General features: G+C 36.9%; 1 protein-coding gene and 1 pseudogene across 7 annotated transcripts in view; one reads left to right on the plus strand and one right to left on the minus strand.

Moving 5' to 3' along the window:
* CCSER1 (coiled-coil serine rich protein 1) overlaps positions 1 to 18,604 on the minus strand; it is a 1,293,520-nt gene that overhangs the window by 1,186,596 nt on the left and 88,320 nt on the right. The window lies entirely within an intron of this gene.
* Positions 4,932 to 5,123, plus strand: LOC117804525 (annotated as a pseudogene).

Raw genomic sequence — 18,604 nt, forward strand, 5'->3', positions numbered from 1 at the left:
AAAGTTACATTTCCATCCATACTTCTCCGAAGATTATTGTGAATTATTATTCAGATAGTAACCAACACATACCCACAACTACAAATTCCCCTTTACTGTCCTCAACTCTGTATTACTTCAGGATTTGATAGCACTTTCTTGCTCAATGTTTGTTAAGGTACATACTAATTTTGATAATTAAATCTGGTATTACACAGTTCACACATTTATATGTAAATCCAACCTATCAGCTCATAAAAATGTTTCCCATTTTATACATATCCCGTATGTTCTTTTAGTTTCTAATCCTGATTAATACATAGAAACTTTTTTAAAATTCCCCAAAATATACTGTTTGGTAGGGAAAAATCAGAAGTTTTATTGAATCCTAAATCCAAGTTTTTGGTGATTGTGCGTGTGTGTATATACATGCATGTTGCGAACAAGTTGGAAAGCTAATCTCTTGGCAAAAAAAAAAATAAAAGAGCAACAGAGAGCCATGTTGGCTATGAAAGTTCTATTTATCAGCTCTGCCATCTGTCTATCCCTCAGACTCTATTCTACCACATATGGGTCTTATTTTAAAATTAAAAAAACAAAACAAAACAAAAAACCCTTCAGACTAGCCCAAAGCTCACTTAACCTATAGAATGAAAACTATGCAAGCAGATAAAATGTTAGGTCTCACATTCAAATTCCAATAGAAATACTCACAAGTAGCAAGGGTCAGATAATAGAAAAGAGACAAAGAAAATGAGCTCATTAGCAATTTTCCACATCTTGCCAACCATTGCCAATTCATCTCGGCTCCACTTTAGATTACTCTGAATTCTGTTCTTTGCTTATCTATGCACTCCTTTTATTAATCTCATCAGGGCCCATGGTGATGACTCTCAAATCTATGTATTCATCCCAGAATGCTTCCAGTACTTCAGACTTACTTGTGCCAATGACTTATTTCTTATCTCCATAAGGATGTCTAATAGGTATTACATTGTACTACATTGTATTACACAGTATACGAAATTACAATTTTTAATGGTCAAAATTGAATACAAGCAATTTCACATAGTTCAAACTAGTATTTAAACTTAGCTTGGCTCTAACAAGACCCTGAATTTCTCACTCCCACCATCAAATCTGTTCTACCTCCTGTTCCTCCTTCTCAATAAATTGCATCATCATCCACCAGCATACTCAACAAAAGTCAAGGAGCAATCCAGGATTCCTGTTTTCATTCACCATCCACGTCTTACCCACTGCAGAGAAAGCTACATGGTTTCACCTCTGACTTGGCAATAGCACACCTCTCCCCTCTGGGACTGCTGCTTCCATTCTCAGCTCCACAATACATACTCCACACAGCTACAAGAGTTACCTTCAGGGGCGCCTAGGTGGCACAGCGGTTGAGCGTCTGCCTTCAGCTCAGGGCGTGATCCCAGCGTTGTGGGATCGAGCCCCACATCAGGCTCCTCTGCTATGAGCCTGCTTCTTCCTCTCCCACTCCCCCTACTTGTGTTCTCTCTCTCGCTGGCTGTCTCTATCTCTGTTGAATAAATAAATAGAATCTTTAAAAAAAAAAAAAGAGTTACCTTCATATCCACCTTCTGACTGATTCCATTAATGGCTTCTAGTTGCACATAATTTTATACCTCTTACATAATCTGACCCAGGCTCGACTTCTAACCTCATTACCTACCACTCTGCTATTACTGTTAGGAACACTAACGTCCTTTGCCTAGGTTAGCAATCTCCTCCCCAACTTGAAGTTGTCATGTGACTGACTCTTTTGGCCAATAAAACTGCAGTTTAAAATCTAACCTCCATAGGGGAACCTTGCCTAATGGTCCAATCCAAAGAGGCTGCTTTGTCCCTCTCAATCACATTACCTCACTTTAACTTTCTGCATAATCCTAATCACTACCTGCTATTTTTATTCCTTGTTTTCCCAATTGATTATTCATGTCTTTCCAAACTGAAAATAAGCTTCATGAAAGCAGGGATTGTGTCCATCTTGTTCACTGATGTACCCCTGAGACTAGAATACTAAGCACCAGCAGAAACTCAATAAATATTCCAGGAATTAATGAATTTTTACTGAAAACAAGAGACAAACATATTCATTTGTATATCAGTCAGCAAGGCACTTAAAATTAGAATGAAGTACAGAAACAAAAGCACATGGCAACGAAGATTAGGACTTGGAATCAGACTAAACTGGGTTGAAATTCCATTTGCCAATTTTAAACTGTGTGATCTTGAAAAACAAGTTTGACTTGTGTGAGCCTTAATTTCCTCATGTGCAAAATGAAGATACATAAACATGCACATGATTTTTAAGCACAAAAAGTGTTGAAAATCAAAATGGTTATGTATGGGCGCCTGGGTAGCGCAGTCGTTAAGCGTCTGCCTTCGGCTCAGGGCGTGATCCCGGCGTTCCGGGATCGAGTCCCACATCGGGCTCCTCCGCTGGGAGTCTGTTTCTTCCTCTCCCACTCCCCTGCTGTGTTCCCTCTCTCGCTGGCTGTCTATCTCTGTCACATAAATAAATAAAATCTTTAAAAAAAATGGTTATGTATGAAATGCAACTGTAAAATTGCCAATGCTTAATAAAGGTGTTTTTTTTTTCATTCCCCTACCAATCCACAATCAGCCACAAGATGTCAGCTGATCAACTGGTTTGTAATCCTAGTGAACTGTAATGTCCCCTCATGTGAGAAGGGTAACTATTTCAGGATAACTAAATATTTAGAAAACAGTATTAATTATCTTCTCTATCATTTCTATTTATATTTATTCCCTAAGGAGAAAAAAAGAAAGCTGCTTATTCTGTCCAATTTTCCTAGGCTACTAGAGTCCTTGTGGTTACAATATTTTATGTGTTCTAGGATATCTTAATTAGATAGATAAGCCCAGCATTTCAAAGCTGAACATCATCATTGCCATGGACCGTTTTACAAATACCATTTTACAAATACCAGAAGGAGAGTGTATTATGAAACTGGCCTGAAGGAATTCAGCAATAGGGTCAAAATCAGTATCTCTAAACAACTATTTCAACTAAAAATTCTTCACATATGGATGGATATAATCACTTGGAAACGTAACACAAATGTTACCTTAATAATGTACAATGCTCATTTTTTGCACAATTGCTCTGATTTTTACAACACATACAAATAAAACTCTCTGGTTAATTCTCAACCAACAGTAGGCTGTTACAAGAGCATGTAATAAACACAACCCACTAAGAATGTCTTTTTCTTGAACTCTGACTTCTGAGGAGGAAGTTAAAAAGAAAAGATTAAAGATTCCAATACATTCTTTAGTTTAGAGAAAAGGTCAGCCACCAGCTTAACTCTTCCAGATGAGCAGATCAACTACATCATGGAAGAGCCAAAAGCAATGTCAGTCTAAATTTACTCAAGAATGAAGTCATTGCATACATATTTACCCTAAAGGCAAAATTTAAAATGTCTTAACAATGTTATCCACAGTTTTAAAGAGTCAAACAAGGGAATAAGTAGTCCTTTTGTAATATTTAAAATCCCCTTGATATTCTCCCCACAAGAATCAGAATATTAATAATCTTCACTTACATCAAATAATCTGCATCAAATAGATTTTGGCACTTAAAAATAAAAGTAGGAACATTTGTTGAGCATCTTCTTTGTGACAGATACTTTTTCATTTATTATTCTAGTTAATCATCACAAAAATCTTACATGAGAGATGCTATTGCTTTTATTTTGTAGCTGAAGAAACATGGCTTAGTGAGATTACTCAATTTGGCTACATTCATAGAGCTAATGATAGAGCTGGAATTCAAACCAGGTTGGATGACTCAAAAGCTCATTCTCTATTCACTTGGTCATGATACCTCTACTCACATTTCTAGGCAATTTTTAGAACTTAAACTTGTTTCTGGATCTTTCTGAAATAGCATTTGACCTCTGCCCAAGGGTATCACACTACCTCACTGCAAAAAATTTGATGAATTTTTCTAATGCTGAACCATTTATGAGGGCTTTTACTAATCAAAATGTAATATGGCGTATTCTAAATTTGTAAAATATGTATATTATCACAATATACTCATTAAGAGAAAATGGTGACACAACCTTTAAGAAGCTTACTTTCTAATAGGAAAGGTAAGAGATAGACCTGAAAATATTTGATATATTTGTTGGTATAATGGGATTATAGAAAACAAAAAGGACATCTAATAATTCACTACTGTGATAATTATTTTCATTACTGTACTATTTAAGAAGTAATGCTGGAGAAATAAGAATCTATAAATAACCCACAAAGATGAAAGGCACAATTAATTTTGTTATGTGAGCCAAGAGGGAAACATGAAAATACCAGTAAAAGCCTTAATAGCAAAAAGAAGATTCTCCACTGTAGGAAATAAATTATTTTTTAAAATTATGACATATTTGCCTGACTCATATTTCATCTATATTTATACTTTAAGAGAAGTATAAATTGAGAGATTACAGATCTAATAGGAATTACCAACTGAGTATTCATTTTTTTAAAAAGATTTATTTATTTATTTATTTATTTATTTATTTATTTATTTGAGAGAGAGACCACGAGCAGAGGAGGAGGGGAGAGGAAGAGAAGCAGATTCCTCACTGAGTATGGAGCTCGACATGAGGCTCGACACAGGGCTCTATGCAGAACTCGATCTCAGGATCATGACCTGAGCTGAAATCAAGAGCTGGACCCTTAACTGACTGACCCACCCAGATGCCCTGGGTCTTCAGTCTTTAAATTTAACACAGAAGTTAGTAAAATTATTATGTTCTTAACATCTAAAGAACCATATGCTTTAATTATTTTTTAACTTTTAGAAGTCACACTGTATAGTGGGAAGAACCTAGGTTTTGGGGATGTACAATCTGGCATTTGTATTTCTGTTCATGACTTTTGGCTGTGCGACAATGTCCAAGTCCCCTGTTGTGTCTGAACTTCCATTTAAAACGAAGAAGTCCGTCCATGAGGAGGAGACACAGTATCCCTTCCTGAGCGTGAAGCTGACTCTGGGTGTTGGTTTTGCGGCTGCCCTTTGTCCTTGATGATCGTTCTTCTCCTCTTCTGGGGGAGTTAGAGGGAAGGGATACCATCTGAGTGGTTTCTCAAATAATTTAAAAAAATAAAAATAAAATAAAACTAAGAAGTCCTGAATAATGTGTATCTTAGAGGACAAGTAAAAGGACAAAGACAAACAATTCTGTATATATCGGTTATACTTAGAGTACGCTCAATAAATGCTATCTATAATTACTTGATACCCTTTATAACCAATGGGGGAAAAATAACTTACTGCTTTCAAAAAGCTTAATTTTTATAGAACCATTGAAATCATGCATTTTGTGAACATCTGTTAATTGATAACCTACCATATCATTTATTAGTCCCATGTTCTTGTCCATCCTTTCATCTTTTCGTTCTAAATAAATTACACATTTTTGGCTCAATTATTTTGTACATTTCTTACTACTGCAGCCAAAGCAAACAACATATCTACAGTTAAAAAGCTACAGATTTTAAGTTCATTAAAGTTGGGAATAATCTCTTAGGATAATCCTACATCCACTACAATATGTAATGCTTTGTTATATTCATGGTAGATGGTCTATGAATGACCTTATTATCATGCACTAAATTCAGGGTGAGCAGATTTTACCTCGATGTTAGAAGATTTTAGAAAAGCATTTCATGCCAAGGCATATTTCTTGTCCTATAATCATTCCGTTACTTATTTTATAAATGTGGATCATAATGGCTTTTATAACATCACCGATTTTCCACACTACAAATAAACTATTTGTACTTAAGTATTAGTTTCTCAATTCTCATGTTCCCGCAACACTCTTTTAAAACTGTAATTGCAATTTATCTGTTGTATTTATTCACGTTGGAATTTTTTAAACATGTATAATAAGATACCCACCCTCTCCTTCTTTCTTTTACCTAAAGAGGGGAGGGGAGTACCCTGGGCAAAGATTATAAATCTAAAGCAAATTGCCAAAGCAATTATAGTCTTTCCATTGAAGTTTTTTTCCCCCTTTCACATAAGAAAGAATAAACCAGTTATAACAAAACTGTTCTATGGCCTAGGTGCTAGAAAAATTTGCTTGCCAATGGTAATTCCCACATTAAAGCAACAACAGACATAAATATTGTAAGTGACTTAGCACATTGCTTTGACTTGGTACATAATAAACCAGTTTTTTCCAGGAATTATTAATTAGTATATATCTTTTCAAGCACTATATTTGACACCTGTACACCTGTATAACTATCTCTTGCATATATACACTGTATATAATGGTTGATAATGATATATGATTATGAATGCATATGAATATGAATGTAAATTATAGCATCTATAGAACACCAGGAAGCGGTCACTAAGAATAACTTTTTTTCACATAAAACACAATAATTTAGGTTGTACTAATAGCAAAGAAAAAAAATGACTGACTAGTAACAAATTGATCTATGCACTTGCATGTTCCTCAGTGCCTCAAAATCAATATTGCTCTTTAGCTTTGCCAAATGAACTGTGTGCTATTTCTAGTGCAGACTCTGGGGTAAACAGTTTCCTCACTTCCTTATAAAAGAGATCCAAATGGCTCTAATTAGAATAGAGTTTATTGACACTCCATGAATTCCTTCCACTGAGATTGTTCAACACTTAATCTAAAGAATCTGGGCATACACATAGTGGCATACAAGACAAGCTTCCCATCCTGCAGCAGAGAGCGAGAGGTGGTGTCTATGAAAGACAGTGAAAAATTAGCACAGTCCTAAACTCCGCTATTGAAAGCAAGGACAATGCAACTAATCAGGAGAGACAAGTACAAAGGGCTAAAAGTAGGGCACCTGCAAACAACATGATATTCTCAAGGTTACAGGAATTGTAAATTTTGCTGTAACATTAGCTACAATTAGCATCCAAATGTGAGGCAATGTGTGCCAGTTAAGGATTTTAACTGCTTCCCAGCTCCAAATGCACCCTTCAATAAATACATGCTTTCTGATCATAGATGGGTTTCCTTTAAGCATTTCTCCTTTACAATGAGCCGGATGTTGCACTTCAATAGAGAACAGAGAATGCTAGAGGGATACTGAACAATGGGTCCATCCCATGATTTCTATCTCCAGGGGGATCAGCAGTTTGGGAGCAGTTGTGAAGATATTTAGCGGGGTCTGCCCCAGCCATGTGTTGAGGCCAGATCATGTAGTTCCTCACCAATCTTGCAGCCTCAGCCTGGAATAATCTTCCTGAGACCCATTCCAAGGGAAACTCCCAATTGCGCTAAAAAGGAAAGGAATTGTCTCTGTATGCCTGGGTTTCTCCTGCCTGAACCTCCTCCAGTCCCACCACAGGCTTGGGAGTGGGGGGCCCAAGCCCTCTGACATTCAACTACAGCATTAATTGCTGGTGTTCCACCTGCTTTCCCTGCAACCAGGTTATCCAGAGGCCATGGACCACCTCTAGAAGCATGGCCAAATCCATAAACTTCTCTGCTATCCAATGAGATGAATTACACCTTTTCTCAAAGGATCTTAACCCCTTCCAAGTTTGTCCTTCCCTGGTATACTCCCTCAGCTGTAGGGTATCTCATAGGTTTCCCTAGCTATCATAGTTCTTCTGTCGTCATAGTTTAAGAAATTTTTATATTAAACTTGTTTGACCTACTATGATGTCCACCTCCTGACCAGACTGATTGATACACAATTCCACCAAAACCTAGTATCAAATCAATCTGATTGTGATTTGCATTTTGAAACAATTATAAGCTACATCTAAGCATAAATAAAAATATAAAATTGATCAGTTTGTTGAAAAGGTAATGTTAGAAATTGACTACACATAATACCAAGTAAATGAGTGATTTTGAATATGAGTGAATAGTATGGCTTAAGTTTCAAATACGTAGCAGCAATCAGTTTTTTACATTAATGTACCCATCTTTCTATGTCAAAGGTCAATGGATAAAGTGCAGTACATGTTCCAGTACCACTGAAGTGATCAATATCCCTGGCTGTAGCCTTCAAAAAGATTGTTATTTAGAAAGATTAACTCCTATTGGATGTAGGTGCATTGTTTCCTAATCAATGCTCGAAGTGTGCTTTTTATTATGTGAAACAATTCCTAAAAATGTGTTTTTATTATTGAATCTCCTGATTCTAGAGGAAAATCCACTAACATCGTAGCTAAAATGAACTCTTTACAGAAGACTTCATTCCTTCAAAGCACCATTAGAGACAAAAAAGTAAAATACAAATATTCTTAGTATTTTAGGGACCACATTTTTCAAAGCATGTATCCTTGACTAATTCTTAGAGATTGAGAGAGAGAAAGAGAGAGAGAGAGAGAATGTGTATGTGTGTGTGTAAGTGGTAGGAAATACCCTTGGCAAAAAAAAAAAAGTCATATCCAACAATATAGCTCTGTTTCCAGGGCAGTATCAGCCCAGCAACAGAAACTAATTTGAAGTTAAAAAACAAAGCAATAACAAATCCTCCATCTTAGGCACAGTATTTCATGGAAAATATTCGCTGTGCATTAGTTTTCTTTTGGCAAAGCTTGTTTTCCCCACATGACCTTTCAATACCATTTGTAGAACGCCAGACTGAGCTCTCTAATGCCCTGCAAGCTTTACTTCATTAAGAACTTTCTGTAATCTAAAGGAAACATGTTGTGAAGAACCTTAATCAGCCCTCCAACAGAAGAAATGATTAATAAACCCCCAGATTATTCGATCAGTGGCGTGCCATTCCTGGAGTTTATAGTAGGATATCACCATACTCCTGCCACCCATTATCCTAGATAAACAATTGAAGTTATTTAAAGTACAAGGGCTTCAAAGAAAGGTTTGACTTTTTGAGCTATAGTAATTATTTTTTTTTTTTACAAACAATGTATTTTGACAGCATTTTACGTTTCTTATCAGCAGCTTGGGATAATATAGGTTCTCATTACCAGCACCTCCTCCAGGAATATTCTGTTTCTGCTGTTGAAGGCTCTGATAAACATACAATCACTTTAACAAACACTCTAGGGAGCAGGACACACGATTTTGATTAAGAAAACTGTTGAATATTAACTAGCGGTGCTCACTGAGACAATAGCTGATCAACTTGTCCTTGAAAAACACTACACTAAACCTATTCTCAGGGAAAAATGTTAGTGTTTGACAGCTGCCTCAGCTCTGGGAACCTAGAATGCATCTTATTATTGCAGTAGTAGGCTTTCAATAAAATCACCACAATTAAGGTGCTGTCATTATTTTCAATTTAAAAGTTCTCCTTTCACAGGTTAATAAATTCAGACAAAAAAATCGGCTCTTTAGTAGCATTCTGTAGCATTTTCATTTTTGAAGACTCCCTAAATAGCTTATGGTTTTCACTGATTATTTTCTAAATCATTGTTTTGCTTTGTTTTAATTTTCTAAGGACTTATGAACTAAAGTTTTCTATAGCTGTGCAAAGATAAAAAATGATTTAACCTATTTAATAAGTACTTAATGAAATACTTGAAAAAGCTATTGAGAAATATTCCCATCAGTCTGCTCAAACATGAACTCTGAATTCAACTACTTTCAAACATCATCTGCCTAAACAGATCTGGAGCAAAAGAAAAAGATATAAAAACAACACAACAACAACAACAAATTACCTAGGAAATTATCTCTAAACTTTGCACAAACATTTCTTACACATCCTGTTAAAATGAAATTAAAACATTAAGTGAAGATGGGGGCGCCTGGGTGGCGCCGTCCTTAAGCGTCTGCCTTGGCTCAGGGCGTGATCCCGGCGTTCTGGGATCGAGCCCCACATCAGGCTCCTCCGCTATGAGCCTGCTTCTTCCTCTCCCACACCCCCTGCTTGTGTTCCCCTCTCACTGGCTGTCTCTATCTCTGTCAAATAAATAAATAAAATCTTAAAAAAAAAAAAAACCATTAAGTGAAGATGATAATCAAATACTCATAAACACTAATATTTACAAATGCCATTTGTCATCCCTACAAACTTTTGAAAGCTCTTCCTCTACAATTTTTACTACACTAGGAGAGCATTAGCATCTCCATGTAAGAGGTATGAATTCCCACTACAAACTAAAAAATGAAGATCAGAAATGTAAAGCAACTATATTTTATTTCTCTCTGCACTGTTCTGTGATCGTTATACAATCCATAGATAAAGTTCTTTACAATATACTCTGGCATGTAGCTCAGAAAATAACAAAATACATATCTGTGTATGATGTTTAAACACAGTAACATTATCAGGTTGTTCTTTATGCATCATATACTAACATATTTTGCTTTCACTACAACTTTAAAATTAAGGAAAAAAATTTAAAAGAAGAAACATTAACCACATACCTACAAACAGCATCCTAACATGCATATGTCAGAATACTAAAAATATAAATACAGCCCAAATTCACATATTCATATTTGTTAAATAAAATTATATTCCTCATGCAATTTACTGGAGAAAAAATGAGTCCTGGATGCTAATTCATTCTATAAATCCATGTATTTGACACACCAAGAAGCTCACCCTGTCTGAAAAGCAAGTCTTTAAGTATTATTTACCAATCTTAATTTTCTTAATTAGAAATAAAACACAAAACAAAACTCAAAATTACTATTGTAGGTGAGATGGAAATATAAACTTGCCTTGTACTCAAACAAGAAAATTGACTGCTTTATCCTTAAAGGAAAAAAAAAAGTAATCCCTGACAAAGAAGATCTTGATCATGATCTTAATACAACTATTTTTTTTTTTGCTAGACTACCTGTAAACAATAAAAGAACAAACAGTACAGAAAGAAAGAAAGAAAAAGAAAAAAAGAAAAAAGAAAGAAAGAGGGAGAGGAGAGCAAAGCCAAGCAAAGCTAAGCTAAACTAAGCTTCCGGCTTAGAACTAAGAGCTCTTTTCCCCCCATAAGCTTTTCTCAATTAAAAAAAAATTCAAGCAGGCTTTTGTTTTCAGTTAAGACAAAGAATTCAGCAATGTGCCATTCTTTTCCTCCAGTTAAACTTTTTATTTTGCCTGTCCTTAATGAGTAGAGGTTTGTAAATTTTCATGCTATTTCCTTATTTTCCAGTTTGAGACAACATTGCCTCCTTGTTAGTGTTGGAAGCAAAAGTAAGAAGAAGGAGGAAAAGAAGAGGAAGGAGGGAGGGAAGGAGGGATGGATCACTCCCAGGAACAAAATCACCTTGCCCCTGTAAGCATTTTAACATGAATTGTATGAATTACTGATAGGGCTTCAAAGTAAAATTTGGCTTTTTGACCTCTAGTAAATCACACTGAAACCACCCACACTAAATAGCAAAGTTGTTTATTAAGTAATTCTTTAAAAATTAGCATGATTCAATTCTTGCACAGATAAGTGTGTATTCATGATTATAAAATTTAAGTGCTTTTTATTATTTTTTCAAACTAAAATATCTCATGTAATGAGGCTTTCATATTAAGACTAAATTATGTTCATTTTAGGATTCAAGTGTTTACAACTCATGTTTCCAGGGCTAGTGGGGCATTGCAAGAAGGAAGAAAGAGCCTCTGAGGGAAAGAAATCCCTAGGAAAGAAGAAAAATGAGAATTGAGGTGCACATGTTTGGTTCAAGGCCAGCTGTCCCAGATGCTAGGGAAGATAAAACATACCTCCAATCATCATCTCTCCCAGGCTCCATGGCCTGAAGCCTGAGTCCTAAGGCAAAGGATCTACAGGTAATAAGCAAGTGAAATCTAAGCAGCTGCTTGTCTACAGAATCACCCTGGGACACTGAGAGCCCAAGTCATCCGCGCACTGGCACTGGCAAGAGCAGAGCTGGCAGTGTTGGCAGCGGCACTAATGACAGCAGCAGTGCGGTTAGTGATAACAGCACGTTTGGCAGCAGCAAGAGTTCCTTTAGCCCCCTGCACATCGGTTCCCTGCTCCTTGAGCATCCACAGCCAGATCTAGATGGCAGCAGAAGTGGCTAACAATAGCAGCAGCAGCAGCGCCTCCCCATGCTGACCAGTGACACTTCTGGCTCTCAGTGCCTGACAGCAAGCAAAGCCAGAACAGCAAAGTCTACCTAACAGAGCTTATGACAGCACAGACCTTACAGTCAGCCACAGCTGGACTAAAACCCAAGCACTACCATTTATGAGCTACACTGACATTGCTCAAATTGATTAACCTTTATAAATCTAAGGTTTCTTATGTGTAAAATGGAAACAATAATACTCCCAGCTAAAATGACCACTCTGATAATTAATGAGATAATTTACATAGAGAGCGTAGTATTTGGCAGATGACAGAAGCTCAACAAAGGTGGTTTTAAAAATAAAAGACAGGGGTGTCATAAGTTCTGGAAAGATGAGCTTTTCTTTTTTCCCTCCAATGATAGCATTAAGAGCTACCTGGGTAGCTCAGTTGGTTAAGCATCTGCCTTTGGCTCAGTTCATGATCCCGGGGTCTTGGGATCAAGCCTTGTGTCAGGCTCCTTGCTCAATGGGGAGCCTGCTTCTCCCTCTGCCTGTTATTCCCCCTGCTTGTACGTGTCCTCTCTCTTTCCCCCTCTCAAATAAATAAATAAATCTATTTAAATGAATAAATAAATAAATAAAGACAAGGGGGCACCTGTCTGGCTTAGCTGGAACAGCATGCAACTCTTGATCTTGGAGTGCTGAGTTCAAGCCCCCAGGTTGGGTGCAGAATTACTTAAATAAAAAAATAAAATAGAAAATAAAAATAAAAGACAAATCAAAACCTCCATGTGTCATGAGGGCTATGTCTTATCACCAGGTTTTATGCAAAAATATACCCAGGAATTCCAAAAGTTATCTCAAAAGAGCGTGAGAGAGTTCATTTGGAATATGCATGGCCCCAGAGAAATGTTATATTTTGGTTGTTATTTTTGCCCCAGTTTTGGAGTATTTTTGTTTTGCTTTGCTTTTTGGTTGGTTGTTTGTTTATTTGTGTCATTTTATTTGTGTTATTCCAGGTCCAGAATCACAGGCTGGCCTAATAACCATATTTTCTGACTTTTATAAATCCAAACTCTCAGTCATCATTTGTTTTCCACTCACATGGCATTTGCACCACATTAAAAACAAAACAAAACAAAACGAAAACAAAAACAAAAACAAACTTTATGGGGAGGCTGGGTGCCTCATTTGCTTAAGTATCTTCCTTCTGCTCAGGTCATGATCCCAGGGTCCTGCCTGGTGGGGAGCCTGCTTCTCCCTCTCCCTCTGCCTGCAGCCCCCCCTACTTGTGCTCTCTCTCTCTCTCCCTGTGTCAAATAAATAAATAAAATCTTAAAAAAAAAAAAAACTTTAAAGAACTTTATTCCAACTCAAAATTAATAAATTAATTTCAGGTATTTGAAGAAATTTAAAGAAATTTTTATTTCTTCTAGAATTCTTAGAATTCCACATATATCTTCAGAGATGCATAATTTAAGTGTCCATATTTCAAAACTGATTATTTGTTATGTGATAATTATGCAAAATATGGGTGCACTGTTCATATTAATAAGAGACATATCAAGAAGAGCAAAATAGAAGATTATTTTCCAAATTATAACAAAGAGCACCAGGACTGGAAGTTTTTCTACTCCTCCTTCTTTAATCATCTTCAACGTTAGTGTTATCTGCGCAGAAAACATGTGTGTTGAAAGAAGCTTAATTTAAATAGATATATTTTACTAGACACTGATATATTTCCATCTTTTTGTGGTTATTTCAGCAGATTCAAATGACTTCAGATAATTACAAATATTAGTAAATGAATTAAATTTTAAGGACAATATAAATAAATGCACCTTTGCAATTTTGAAGAAAATACAGATTTTCCAAAATATAATATTTGTAATTTAGACAGGTGCCTCCTTTACCCCCAAAGGTATCTCATGTCTTAGTTCTTAGAATTGTAAAATAATTATCCAACTCTTCCTAGGAGCAATTAGACCACAGAGCTTAACATTATAGAATTGCAGAGTTAGAAGACAGCTTAAAATTTTTCTAAACTGACCAATCTGTCAGTTTTGTTCTGCCAGCTGCATCCTGCTCAGGTCCTAACAGAAGCAGATGGTGAACCAGAATTAGGAGTACAATGTTCACTGGGGAGTGACATGCATGAAAGGTAAAAAGGTAGAAACAGGATTATGCCGGTGAAACCTTCAGACCACAAAGGGATCGTATACTTGTGAAAGAGGGTAGGAAGAACAATATAGGGAATGCGACGTAGATCTCATGACATCCTAACCAATCTAACAGGAAGCTCCAGAGCAGACGGCCTGTCAGAATAGTCCTGCACTGACAGAAATGCCCAGGCTGCTACTACCCCATCACGCTCAGCCATTGGCTGGGAGATGACCTACCAGAGCAGGGCCTTCACTTGAAGGCTGCAGAGTATATCCTAAAGGTTCAGCAGCTAAACCTGCTGGCTAACACTACTTCTCACAGCTGAAGAACAAGAGGCACTTTCTTGAAGGGAGGCCAACCAGCTTGACTCCAGCACCACCACACATCTCAACAACATGGTAAGCCAAAGCACCCCGACTATCCAGCAATGCAGTGTACTACCTTCACTGGTGCCTATGCCATTTTTGACAGGCCACTGCATACGGAAAGTTCCATGCTTAATTTCAATGTGAGGAAAGCTTCATCGTTTTGAAGTTAAATGTATTCATTCATATATGGCTTTCCAATCATGTTTTCTTTCTAGTCCTTGAATTTTCAAAACCAGTTGTATTCCTTTTAGCAAAGCAGTCTTCAGATAGCTAAAAATCATTTTCTTATTCTGCTTGAATTTTCATTTGTCCAGTTTTAACACTCCAAATTCCTTTAACTTCTCCAGACTGCCTTTCCTGGAGGAATTACAACCTTACCCTGGCGAGGTCTCAGTATCTTGGGATTAGCATAAAGATGATAGAAAATAATACTCAGTCTTCAGTATATGGAGACAAATTTGGAAGTCAGTAAATATTGCATATATCTATTTCGACTTAACAAAACACCCCAAAACTTAATGACTTAAAACAACAAGCATTTATTTTCTTATGATTCTACAATCTGAGATAAACCCAAGTGACTGTTTTGTTTGTTTGTTTGGCTGGTCTCACTTAGGTCACTTATGAAGGAGCAGTCCCTCTGGAGGCTCATATGGGGATAAAGTCTAAACTGGCTTCCCTGCCATACCCAGTGCTTCAGCTGGGACGGTCAAAACAACTGCTGGTTAAGCATGTACCTCTCCGGGAGCCTGAGTGGCTCAGTTGTTGAAGCATCTGCCTTCAGCTCAGGTCATGATCCCAGAGTCCTGGGATGGAGCCCCGGCACAGGGTCCCCGCTCAGTGGGGAGCCTGCATCTCCCTCTGTCCCCAGCTCGTGCTCTCTCTCTCTCGCTATCTCTTTCTCTCTCAAATAAATAAATAAAATCTTGAAAAAAAAAATGTATCTTTCTCTCTCTCTCCTTCCTCACAGGCTTTCTGGTAGGGTAGTCAACCACATTACAACGGTGCTATAGGAGTACAAGAAAGGAAAAGTGGTAACAGCCAGACTTAAAGTTCAAGCCATTAATTGGCATAGCATTTTTAAACCACGCAAGTCCACAGCTGTCTCCTGGATTCAAGAGGAAGAGGCATAGCTTCCATCCCTTGATGAGAGGAGCAGCAAAGTATATGTGGCCAAGTTTAATCCACCACTGGGGCAACGCTGTTATTAAGCCAGTAGTACACTTGAGGCATCAATCTTCAGCGACAGAGATGACACAGAGATGAGGGGGAAAAAACAGGGAAAAAAAAGTGGGCAGTGGCCCTGACAGAGCAAGTAGGTTCTATATGAAAGACAGGAGCAAAGGAAAAAACTATCTGAGTGTTGCAACCAAATCCAGCCATAACCTACAAGTACAGCTTTAGAGTTTTACTGAAATAAAACCAAAGACCAGTTGCAGCATTACTAGATGCGTGACACTGGCCTCGTTTCATAGCCTTTATGAGCCTCATTTTCTTCAACTGTCAAAAAGAGAATACAGTATCCACCTCCTCAGGTTTGTATGAGTATCAAATAAGGTAATGGAGCTATAGAAATCTGCCTTTCTCCTGAGTGGGGCTTCTAGTCGGGGTTTTCTTTTCCTTTTTATTTGTCTTTAAAGGCCACATTGGACTCATGAAAGGTTGGTTATTCGAAGGGTAGAAGCAAGGGAAGCTGAACCAAATTTGGCAGAGGCCACGGGCTTGTCTTATGACTGGAAAGTTATGTGCATGTGGGAGTTTTGAGGGCCTGCATATTGAACCATTAAGGGCTTCCTAAATATACAAGTCAGAGATGAGAAGCCCCTGGAAAATTCAGTCATCTGTAAGTATACTAATAAGGGCTGGCCTAATTAAGATCTCATTACCTGCTTTTGTACCTCTGAGCTTCTTGACTACTAAAACTGGCAACAGCCCTCTGTAACATTTTTAAACATACAAATTACAAATACTATCACTTGTCTATTTAAAAAATTCTGTGTTGAGGGGCTATTACTTGCCAAGCATTACACACAGCTGTGAAAAAGACAAAAAGCCCCTCCTCGTGAATATATAAACACATTAGGCATTTTATTCAATAATCATTGTACGTGCAGTACATTGTAATCATCTTTTCACAAATAAAATTTTTAGGAAACTAAAAAAAAAAAACATGTTATAGTAGACTAGAATAGCAAATGATAAGACACAGATGATAATGAAACTGTATTAAAAACTTCCTCACACAAAAACCACTTTCATTGGAGTCCAAGGTTTTTAACTTAAACCTATTTTCATTGAACAATGCAGAATCCTGAACAATGTCTTTAAAATCACTTCAGGGGCGCCTGGGTGGCACAGCGGTTAAGCATCTGCTTTCAGCTCAGGGCGTGATCCCGGCGTTCTGGGATCGAGCCCCACATCAGGCTCCTCTGCTAGGAGCGCTTCTTCCTCTCCCACTCTCCCTGCTTGTGTTCCCTCTCTCGCTGGCCGTCTCTATCTCTGTCAAATAAATAAATAAAATCTTTAAAAAAATAAAATATAAATAAATAAATAAAATCACTTCAGATTTTTGTTAGGTGATGCTGATATCCCACAAAGCAAAGTAACTGAAAAGAAACGATAAAAAAAAAAAAATTAACAAAAATGCAAATCCTGATAATCCGTTGTAATGTATCGACCTCAAGAGTCAGCCTTTTTTCTCTATCTTCTGGTGAATGCTGGAGCGCTAACTAGGAGCTCAATCTGATTAGCTGGGGTGGGTACACAGCTGAATACACTATCCCTTATCAATAAGACTTTAATGATGCTGCTACTCAGAAACTCCAACCTATCTCAAATAAATAAATAAATAATGATTTTTAAAAGTGCTGGGATAATATCACTAAGGGCAACTTTCCAATCTAATTATTCAACACATATTTACTGAACACATTTTATCTCACTACGCACCGTGAATACAAAGATAAGCAAAACATTTAACTTCATGAAGTCATCAAAATCTAATTGTCAAAAAAATCAATTTTGGATTATTTTTTGTTTTTTCCCTTTTTTCCAGCTTTTCTTATGATAAAATGGTCATCTACTGTATAAGTTTAAAGTGTATTATGTGATGATTTGAGACACACATATATTGTAATATGATTACCATAGTATGGTTAGGTAACACCTCCATCACCTCACAAAATTAACATTTGTTGTAAAACATTTAAGATTTACTCTCTTAGCAACTTTCAAGTATGTAATACCGTATTGTTAACTATAATCACCATGCTATGCATTATATCCCCAGAATCTATTCACCTTACAACTGGAAGTTTGTACCCTTTGACCAATATCTCCACATGTTTCCCAACCCCCAGCCCTGACTACCATCATTTTACTCTGTTTCTAGGAGTTCAGCCTTATTAGGTTTCACATATAAGTGAGATCATATGGTATTTGTCTTTTTCTGACTTACTTCACTTGCCACAATGCCCTCAAGGTCCATCATGTTACACAAATAGAATTTTCTTTTTTTTCATAGCCAAATAACACTCTGTTGTATATGTACATATACCGCATCTTCTTCATCTAGGCATCTATCAATGGACACTTCATTTTTTCCCCTTATCTTGGCTATTGTGAATAATGTTGCAATAAACAGGGATGCAGATACCACTTTGAGATAATGATTCCATTCCCTTCAGATACTCATTCAGAAGTGAGATCCCGTAATTCTATTTTTAATTTTTTTGAGGAACCTCTATACTGCTTTCTATAGTGGCTGTAACAATTCACATTCCCTCTAACAGTGCACAAGAGTTCCCTTTTCTCTATATTCTCACCAACATTTCTTATCTCTCATCTTTTTGATACTAGCCAAGAAATATTAATTGTGTTTATTTCGATTCTCATAAGACAAATAAGCTGAGAAACCATGTAAAAGACAGTCTATAATTTGCGGCCTACAACTGCACAAGCTGCTTCTACCTATGCCAAATTCAGTGTAATACAGAGATTTTTTAGTTACATGGTTTCTTCTAGATCCAAAATAATGTCACTAAAGTCACTGCATTAATTGTGTTCACATTTCACATACT

The sequence above is a fragment of the Ailuropoda melanoleuca genome, chromosome 11, assembly GCF_002007445.2.
Source record: "Ailuropoda melanoleuca isolate Jingjing chromosome 11, ASM200744v2, whole genome shotgun sequence".
Taxonomy (NCBI): Eukaryota; Metazoa; Chordata; class Mammalia; order Carnivora; family Ursidae; genus Ailuropoda; species Ailuropoda melanoleuca.